This window comes from Macrotis lagotis, chromosome 6 (genome assembly GCF_037893015.1).
Source record: "Macrotis lagotis isolate mMagLag1 chromosome 6, bilby.v1.9.chrom.fasta, whole genome shotgun sequence".
Lineage (NCBI taxonomy): Eukaryota > Metazoa > Chordata > Mammalia > Peramelemorphia > Peramelidae > Macrotis > Macrotis lagotis.
Window position 1 is genome coordinate 12,801,185 of NC_133663.1, and position 9,386 is coordinate 12,810,570.

General features: G+C 41.3%; 1 long non-coding RNA gene across 1 annotated transcript; it reads right to left on the bottom strand.

Moving 5' to 3' along the window:
• Positions 1-1,256: 1,256 nt before the first annotated feature.
• LOC141491576 (uncharacterized) lies at positions 1,257-6,671 on the bottom strand. The gene is made up of 3 exons (XR_012469646.1): positions 6,507-6,671; positions 4,055-4,213; positions 1,257-1,495 (listed from the first exon to the last, which is right to left on the bottom strand). It is a non-coding gene; the product is annotated as an uncharacterized LOC141491576 (long non-coding RNA).
• Positions 6,672-9,386: the final 2,715 nt, after the last annotated feature.

Consider the following 9,386-nt stretch of genomic DNA (forward strand, 5'->3'; position numbering starts at 1 on the left):
GATTTGCCCAATGGATCTACGTTCAGTCATTTCAGATATGTCTGATTCTTTGTGACCCCACTTGGAATTTTCTTGATGAAATTTTCTTGGTTAACCATTTCTTTCTCCAGCTTATTTTACAGATAAGGAAGCTGAGACCAACTCAGTTAAGTGACTGGGCCAGGGTCATACAGCTACTAAATGTCAAAGACTAGATTTGAACTCAGATCTTCCTGAGTGCCTGGTGCTCTATCCACTGCACCACCTAGCTGTCCAATATCTACACAGTGATAGAGACTACATGCTATGCTTGTCAGAACATATCTAGAGTATTATCCTTGTACCTGCAGTCATGGACATGCCATCTTAAGATCAATATAACTGTTATAGTGTCCAGAGGAAAACGATTAGGGTGACTATGGCCTTCAAGAGGATGCTACATGATTGTCAGTTGAAGAAACTGAGTCTGAACAGACTGAAACAAAGAAAATTCAGACAGCTTTTAGTGTTTGTGTTCATCTCTTGAAACTTAATTGGTGACTTCTTAGCTCAACATGATGAGAAGGGAAGGAGAGGCCTTTCTTAAGCATTATTGGAGTCAATTAGTGTCACAGAAAGCAAGAAAATTGAGAAGTGAGCTCCGGCTGCCGAGGAACCTGGATCCCAGAAGGTAAAGTTACACAGAGCCCAAAACATACCCTTTTCAAAGGTCAGGTACCGTAAATACATAGAAATCAGTTTCATATAATAAGAAATTCTCTAAGTACTAAAACCATAATTACTCATGATCATGATTATAAACTTCCAGTTTTTGCCAAAGCTTTCTGAGTCTTTGTGCCTAACCAACCTCCCACTCAATGACATTGCAATGATATTATTATTATATAACATGATATAATATTCGATGCTAAAGATTTTCAGGCACATTACAGTTTTAGAAACATGGAAGGTGTTCGTCCTGTGCTGTTTTAGAGGCAAGAGCCAAACAAAGGCTCCAGATGTCACATTCACCTTCGAAAATCAGATGCAGGGCTAACCATGTGTAAAATATATTCTGACACTCTCCTATGTTAAGATTCATAGATAAGTGCCTTCCCAATATTTCTTTTTTGGTTGATGGTAGCTTCATTCCTAGCTGTCTTATTCTAATATATATATGTATATATATATATATATATATATATATACATACATATATGTATATATATATATATTCATTCAAACCCATATGTGTATATATATATCTTTCTTTGAGTTACTGATGTTTTCCAGTGAATAATTAATTGAGAAACCAAGAATAATGAATGTTAGTCTTCCTTAGCCCCCAGATAGTTACTAAAATTCACATTATCACATGATCACATGCAAGAATTATGTACTAATGAGGCTTCAGAAGTAGTTATGGGGAATATAAAACTGACACTTACCTATCTGGTTCATGGATGAAGGGTTGGTGGGAAGTCATAGAGCTGGGGCCTGAGTCTGTCAAATATCTCTCAATGTCCCAATGTCTGACCTAGTAAAAATTGTTCATAACAGTATTAGGAGTGGGCGGCAAAGCTCTTCCATGTTGGGTCTAGAGTCAGATTGTTAGGGTCATATACTTTTATTATATATCATGCAATTTCAAAGAGAGTAGCCACCCAGAAAGGTTTATATGCATTACTTGACAACTTTTATATATTCTCAAGAGTGTCCCTGGGGGATATTTATGATTTCCTTATGGTTTATGTAAGATATTTCAGATCTGGATAAAACTTTTTATGTCAGAGATAGACTCAAGGACATTTTATATAATTAACAAGCCAAGACTCATCATATAATTTCAAAGACCCGTAGGTAAAGACCTTAATAGTTGCAAATCTCTAGACAAATAACTTCATTTTCTTGCTTTTACTTTTTCAGACTTTTGGCTCCTTGGGGTTCCCTTATCTCTCTAATTGTACCTACCTAATGGAGCCTCAATCCTGATATCCCTCAGTGAATTCTTAACCTATGATCTCTGCTGTATAAGAGGGTACATTCAGAATGCTTGCTCAGGATAATAGAGGGATTATGCTACCACTCATTGCTACTTAGAATTTAGATGCAATGGGCATTATATAGGACCTAATAAATTTATACATAAGGAAAATGAGGCTCAGAAAAGTTGATTAACTTATCCAAGAGGAATCACACATGAGGGTATAAATAGTCATTTTGGACTTTTGAAACAAGGTCCTCTCACTCTGCTATGGTACACTATCTTCCTAGAAGAAGAAAAAAAGTACATAGATGGGGTTAGATGGAGACACAACAGAATTTAGTAGGTTCGGGCCATGTTCAAGAAAGAAAGGTACAATAATTGCAGAAAGGTACAATAAGCCGTTTTATCATTCTGTCTATCACCTTAATCTCTGATCATAGTAAGAACAGTGAAACTCGTCCCCTTGGTGGGGTCACGGGAAGATGCCTTAGAGTTAGTGCAGCGTTGCCTTTTGGTGAGAAGGAGAAGGAGAAGAGGAAGGAGGAGGAGGAGGAGGAGATGAAGAAGAAGATTATGATGATGATGAAGATGATGGAGGAGATGATGATGATGATGATGGAGGAGGAGGAAATAATGATGACAATGATACTTATGACTGCCACATACCCATAATCCCAAAGAAGAGAGCAGCCACAATGACAAACCAGGAGGCATTTCTGTGGATGAAATGGCCCTGAGAATTTCTGGTAACTCTTTTCAAGGTTAGTTCATAATACATGAGAAGCTTGGAAGCAAACCACTGCCTCAGACTCTTAGTATTTTATTATTGTTTTTGTTACGACCACTGCTGCTGTTGCTACTGTTTTATACCACTACCACCACCACCACCACCACCACTATTGCTACCATTGCTGCTGCTACTACTGCTGCTACTACTACCACTAATACTACTGGTCACATTTATGTAATGCTTTAAGGTTTACAAAGTCCTTCACATATATTATCATCCTTGTCCCTCCCCATTATGCTGTGAGATAAAGTAATATTATTAACCTCATTTTAGAAATAAGAAAACTAAGACACAGAGCTATTAAGTAACTGGACAGGCTCACACAGCTGGGGAGCATGTGAGGCAGCATTCAAACCCAGGTCTTTGTGACTCAGTGTCCCACAACCTATCCCTTCTATCTCCTACTTCTCCTTGAGTAAGCCAATTAGCTTCAGTCTCTCTCTCTTGTCCTACTTGTACCACAGAGATAGTAACTCCTGGCAGAGATTTTGAGAGTCTCAAGTGAGCTATTATCTGCAAAGTTATCTGTCAATGTACGGTACCTGTCCATGTTAGCAATCATTGCTAGTTTTTAGATGTCAATGCTATAACCTGCTGCTCGACTGGGACCTTGCCTTGTCAGTAAGTGGGCTGGGCAATGGTCCACTTTTTGATTCCAGAGTCCCTGGGAAGCCATTGATATTCCTCAGGATTTCTCCTCCCTCTAGCTTCATTGTTATATCTTCCTCCCTCTGATAAGCTATCATTCACTTTTCTCTTAGGATGGCTGAAGCCTTAGACTTTAGATGACTTTTGGAGGGGATTACCAGATTTGCAGGTGGCATTAACCTGGGGCGGAGGATGGTCAGCATATTGGGTGAATCTGGAACCATCAACTTCCAAAGGTTGAAATGATGGACTGAATTTACTAAAATTCCCCCCCACCCCAGTCCTTTCACATGGGATGATATCCAGTATCCTCACCATTCTGGTTTCTCTCCCTTAAATCCTCTTCAGTTTGTCAAGGTTTTGTCAAAACAAACCAACCAGCATTTATTAAGTGCCTACTCTGTGCCAGATGCCATACTAAGAATTGAGGATAGAAAGAAAAATCAAATATAGCTTCTGTTCTTTTCCTGACCTAGGGATCCTGGTGAAGAAACTCCCTCCACTACTGAGAATCAGTTGATGTTCTGAAGCTTAGGATCTTGGAGAGAACTGCCCCTGGGTCTGAGAGGTTAATGAATTTGGCTAGATTCATGTAGTAAGTGTATATCAGAGTCAGAACCTGAACCCAAACCTTCCTGACTCACTCTATATTACACCATGTTTCCTCTTACCTAGTTGGTTCAAGAGATGACCATCTCCTGCTATTCATTCCTTGTTCTCTTTGTGAGGATTTATTCTCTTCCTGATCCTGGAATGTGGCTGCCTCCCAGGGGTCTATCCTTGAGTCTCTTTTTCTTCTTGTGGTGGTACAGGATCTGGTGTCTCACTACCTAGCAATAGAACAAATCAACTTTTTCTGAACCGAAAAAGCAAATCCCAAAGCAGCAAGAGGACATCCCACTGGTTTGCATTGTACTTCCATTTCATTCTAAACAGATGGCTCCCATGCCTTTATGGAAGGTGGGTCAGATGTGGCAAGAACAACTAATGGATATTACTGGCCTCTGGTATCCACAGAAGACCTCAGAAAGTTGAGAAAAGCCTCTGAGGAGAGACTTGGGCATTTATGAGAAGGCATGGGCAGAGGTACATGATATGGATGGGTTAAATTTGCATCATTAGAAGCAGTATTCACATTGATGAGATTACAGATCGATCACAGTATTGTAAGAAGGGAATTTTCCTACATTTAGATGAGCAATTTCTGCATTAATAATGTATTTTTGTGAAAAAAAAGTAGATACCATTAGTCTATCAAAAACTAGAAACCAACTATAAGAAACAGAGCTTAATCCATTAATCCTTTACCTTTGAATCTAAAGGTTAGATGCCATTTAAAAGTCATCATCTCATCTCTTAAGCAGCACATAAAACTTTCTGAAATAAATGAGTGTCCTCAGATCATTGTCTTAGGTTTAAAGTGGATGTGGGTTGCCATAATGTTGTATCTAAATGGACCTGTGACCTCACTGATGTAGATAGCCCCTTCCTTAAAACTGATAGCAATGCACCCTTATATCCTCTTCCTGTGTATCTCTTGCTCTTGTCCTCTCATATATTCACCACAGAGAATCCTTTCAGTGTCCTGGGAGTCTTCAATTTTTTTTGTTGACATCACAAGGGCACAGATGGAACACAATTGAAATCTATTGGCTAGTCCTCCCTATATGACAAGTCCCCTTTCTTTCTCACTCACACATTTTTAGGATCATAGAATAAGAAAAAATGGGCAGGGGCGGCTAGGTGGCACAATGGATAAAGCACCGGCCCTTGGAGTCAGGAGTACCTGGGTTCAAATCCAGTCTCAGACACTTAATAATGACCTAGCTGTGTGGCCTTGGGCAAGCCACTTAACACCATTTGCCTTGCAAAAATCTAAAAAAAAATGGGTTGATGCAGTGGAGAGAACACCCGCCCTGAAGTCAGGAGGACCTGAGTTCAAATACGGTCTCAGACACTTAATACTTGCCTAGCTGTGTAATCTTGGGCAAGTCACTTAACCTCATTGCCTTAAATAAATATATTTTTAAAAAAATTACAGATGAGGCAACCAAGGTCCAGAAAAGTTTAGTTGAAACTGGATGGAGTGGTGGCAGACCACTGGACTCGGAATATGTCCGTTTGAATCCACCCTCAGTCTCTCATCACTATGTTGTTGTTACCCTTCATTCTCAAAGAAGACCAGGACATCAGGGAGGTGATGCCATGACAAGCACATGAACTAGATTTGAGTGAGAGGGTGCTGTGCTGAGTCACCAGCCTCACTTTCTCCTCTGAAGCCTTCTGGGCCCAGGGGCCAATTATGAATCAGATGGCCTGGATATAAGGTAATCAGAGTTAAGTGACATGCCCAAGGTCACACAGCTAGTAAGTGGCAAGTGTCTGAGGCTACATTCAACTCCTGTCCTCCTGACTCCAAGGCCAGTGCTCTATCCACTGTACCACCTAGCTGCCCTTTCATCAGTTATGAGAAATTGTATTGGTCACTTAACCTTTGTCTGCCTCAGTTTCCTGACCTATATAATGGAAATGATAGCAGCACTTACATCATAAGTTGTTGGTGTAGTTCAAATGATATGATGTCTAAAGTCCTTCCTAAATCTTAAAGCATTATATGAATACTAGATATGATGATCATTAAGAGACATGCCCAGTGTCATGGGGACAAGGTATGATTTGAAGCTAGCTCATAGAACTCCAAATCCAAAAATCTTCCCACAGGCCCATGCTTTCTGCCATTCTTTTGATGACCTCTTCTTCTCTTCTTCATAATTCCCTACTTGTAACATTGCAAAGAGCAGCTAGGTGGTATCATAGTGCACAGAGGATTGGATTTGAAATCAGGAGTCTGTTCATCTTGAGCTCAAATCTTGTCTCAGACACTATTAGCTGTGTGACCCTTGTCAAGTCACATAGCCTGTTGCCTCAGTTTTCCTTATCTGTAAGAATGAGCTGGAGAAGGACATGGTAAATCATTCTAGTATCTTTGCAAGAAAACCCCAAATGGGATCATTAGAAGTTGGATATAACTGGACATCCCATCCCATCCCACCCCCCATGCCTTTCTGTGGCCCTCCAAGTGATATTTTCACCTCTTTGAAGGTTCTAATGCTCCAAGCTTACCGAACAGCCAGATAACTGGAAGCATATTGGTATCCAAATGATGGATCTGTGTTCCAGGAAGATATGTGCAGTCCTCAAAAAACAAGACAAAACAGAACTGCAGCTTCCCAAAGGCAATTCAACTTCCTCTCATCCTGCTATTCATTTTTTGAGTTTTCCAGGATGTATGTGTTCCTGCATGTGTGTAAATGTGTGCATGAGGGCATATGTAGTCCATTCCTACACTGATTAAGGAGGTCTATAAGTTCAACCAACAGCCCGTCAGAGTCTGAAAGGACTTCTTCTTCAGCCAATTATTTGAACCTGGGAGAAGGTATGTTTAGGGATCTCATGCAAGGGGGCTTCTCAGTGCCCCCAATTTTGATGTGATCTACTGTTCCCCAGAAACAGAAACATCCATGAGGAGTCCCTAATGAAGCCACCAGTGAGTAAGAAGCAGACTGGACAACTCATCAACATATTTCCTTGTTGTCTCTTGCTGAAAACACCAACAGATATGCCAGTTGCATTTGATTTGCTTAAGGGAAGGTGCCATGGGGCTTGGTGGATTAGGAAGTGACTGATGTGTCAAAACAAAATGAATCCTTTTTTAAATAAGAAAAAAAATTAGCAGGTCCTTGACATCTTCAACTAATTAAGGCTGTTCCCATTCTTCAGCTTGTATCCAGCTGTCTGCACATTGTCCTCTCAAGTATTCCCCTGTCGAGGTACCACCAAGAACAGCCTTTCCCAAGGGTAAAGAATCTGGGAGTAAATAAAGAGAAATGTCTGTGCTTGGCATGGAAGGGTCAAGTGCCTCCCTCTCATTCTGCCCTTATCACCCTCTAGTGCTCTCTTGCCCTCTTGCCCTTTTTCCAGAGTATATGATGCATTCCATTTCCCCTTGCTGTACCCTGGCATTTCGCTGGCTCTTGTTTCTATCCCAGAAAAAAGACCTCCCCCACCCCTTGGTCTCTTCAAATCTCTGCTTTCCTTCAAGAGTCGAGTTAAATGCTAATTGCTACAAGATGACTTTCCTATCCCACCAGGGCTTTGGCCTCCCTCTGCAATGACCTTCTTTTTAGTTTGTATATGCAAATGAGTCACTCTTTGTAAAACCCTTAGCACAGGGCCTGGCTCATGGTAGGCACTTCATAAATGCTTCTCTTCCCCATTTATCTCTCTATCTCCACCTCTCCACCTCTCTCTCTCTCTCTCATCACATATATGGGTGTTTATCCATTAGCTATCTATATTTTATAGCATTCCTCTCTCCATGCATCTAGTTATCCATCTACATATCCATCATTCGTTCACCTATCAATATATTCCTCTGTCTGCCAGTCTAGCCCTCTATTATCTATCAACTAAACTTTTATACCCTTTCCCATCCATCCATCTATCATCTATCTATCAATCTATAGATCTACCTACCTACAGTATTCTTCTAATCATCTACCTATCTACCTAGTCATCTAACTCTATTTCCAGCCATCATCCATCCTTCCATCCATCATCCATCCTTCCATCCATCATCCATCCTTCCATCTATCCATCCATCCTTCCATCCATCCATCTACCTACCTACCTATATCCATCTAACTTTTTCTCCATCCATCCATTCACCTATTTATCTATTCATTTATCTACCTACCTACATATCTATCCATCTAGCTCTTTTCCACTCATCCCTCTCTGTCTCTCTCTGAATTTCTCTCTTTGTCTGCTTCTCTGTCTTTGTCTCTCTGTCTCTCTGTCTCTCTGTCTCTCTGTCTCTCTGTCTCTCTCTCTCTCTCTCTCTCTCTCTCACACACACACACACACACACATCTCCTCCAGTTCCTTAATAATGGAGACTTTCACTTATGTCTTTATATCCCCAGTGTCTGGTACATAGTAGGTGATTAATAAATGCTTGTTGCTTGATTGATTCAGAGTCAGAAGGGACCACAGAGAACATCTCGACTTATGTCCTTATATTGTAGTTAAAGAAACGGGGTCTTTGAGAAGCTTGGTGAGGTGCAACATTTTGATCCCACAGCTGGTGAGGCAGAGGGAGAGAAAGACAGAGATAGACAGAAACAGAGAGAAAGAGACAGACATACACACACCCACGGAGACAAGAAGGGTAGGAGACAGAGACACAGAGACGTGGTTATGGAGGGCTGCAAGTCCTGAGCTTAGTTCCTCAAGGTTTTGCATATACTGGGCCTCCCTTAAGGTCTTCACTGAGTTCTAGGGCAGGAGTGCCAAATATGTGGGTCCCAAACTCCTGGAGAGTGGTAGGAACCAGACAACAATGTAATTGGGAAATGTTTAACAAAAGAAATAAAACAGAGATAATGCTACCTTTTGAAAATACGTCACTCTGCCCCTTAGGCATCTCTTTGGGACCTTCAAAGGAAGTGCTGACCTGCACAAGAGGTGGGAGGTTCCTCACCCAGGAGTTCCCTGGTCCAATGAAATCACAGACCCAGTTTCTCTCCATTTTGCAAAAAAGAGGCCTAGGATTATGGTTTTGAGTTAAACATCTTCAACTCTTCATTACTCAGACTCATAATTTCCTTGTGAATTTCTGGAGCTTTAGGAAAAACAGGAAGCCCAAATCTTTATCAAGTGAGGCAGAACTAGTCCACACATCACCCCTCTTCCCACCAACCCTAGCGGCCAAGCCGGGCTCCGCTCCAACATGCTTCTGACACTCCTGTTGGCTCTAACTGGGAGTCCTCCTAGCCAGAGCAGCTGTCCGATTCATCTGTCCTTACCTCGATACCCCAGCCCAGTCTCTATTTCATTAGAGGTAGACGAGAAGCTGACCATCAGGACATGTATCAAACAAAACCGACTGGTCACGCTCCTGCCTTTGGAAGCGGCCGCCTCTATGTCTGTTCCCATGAAGCT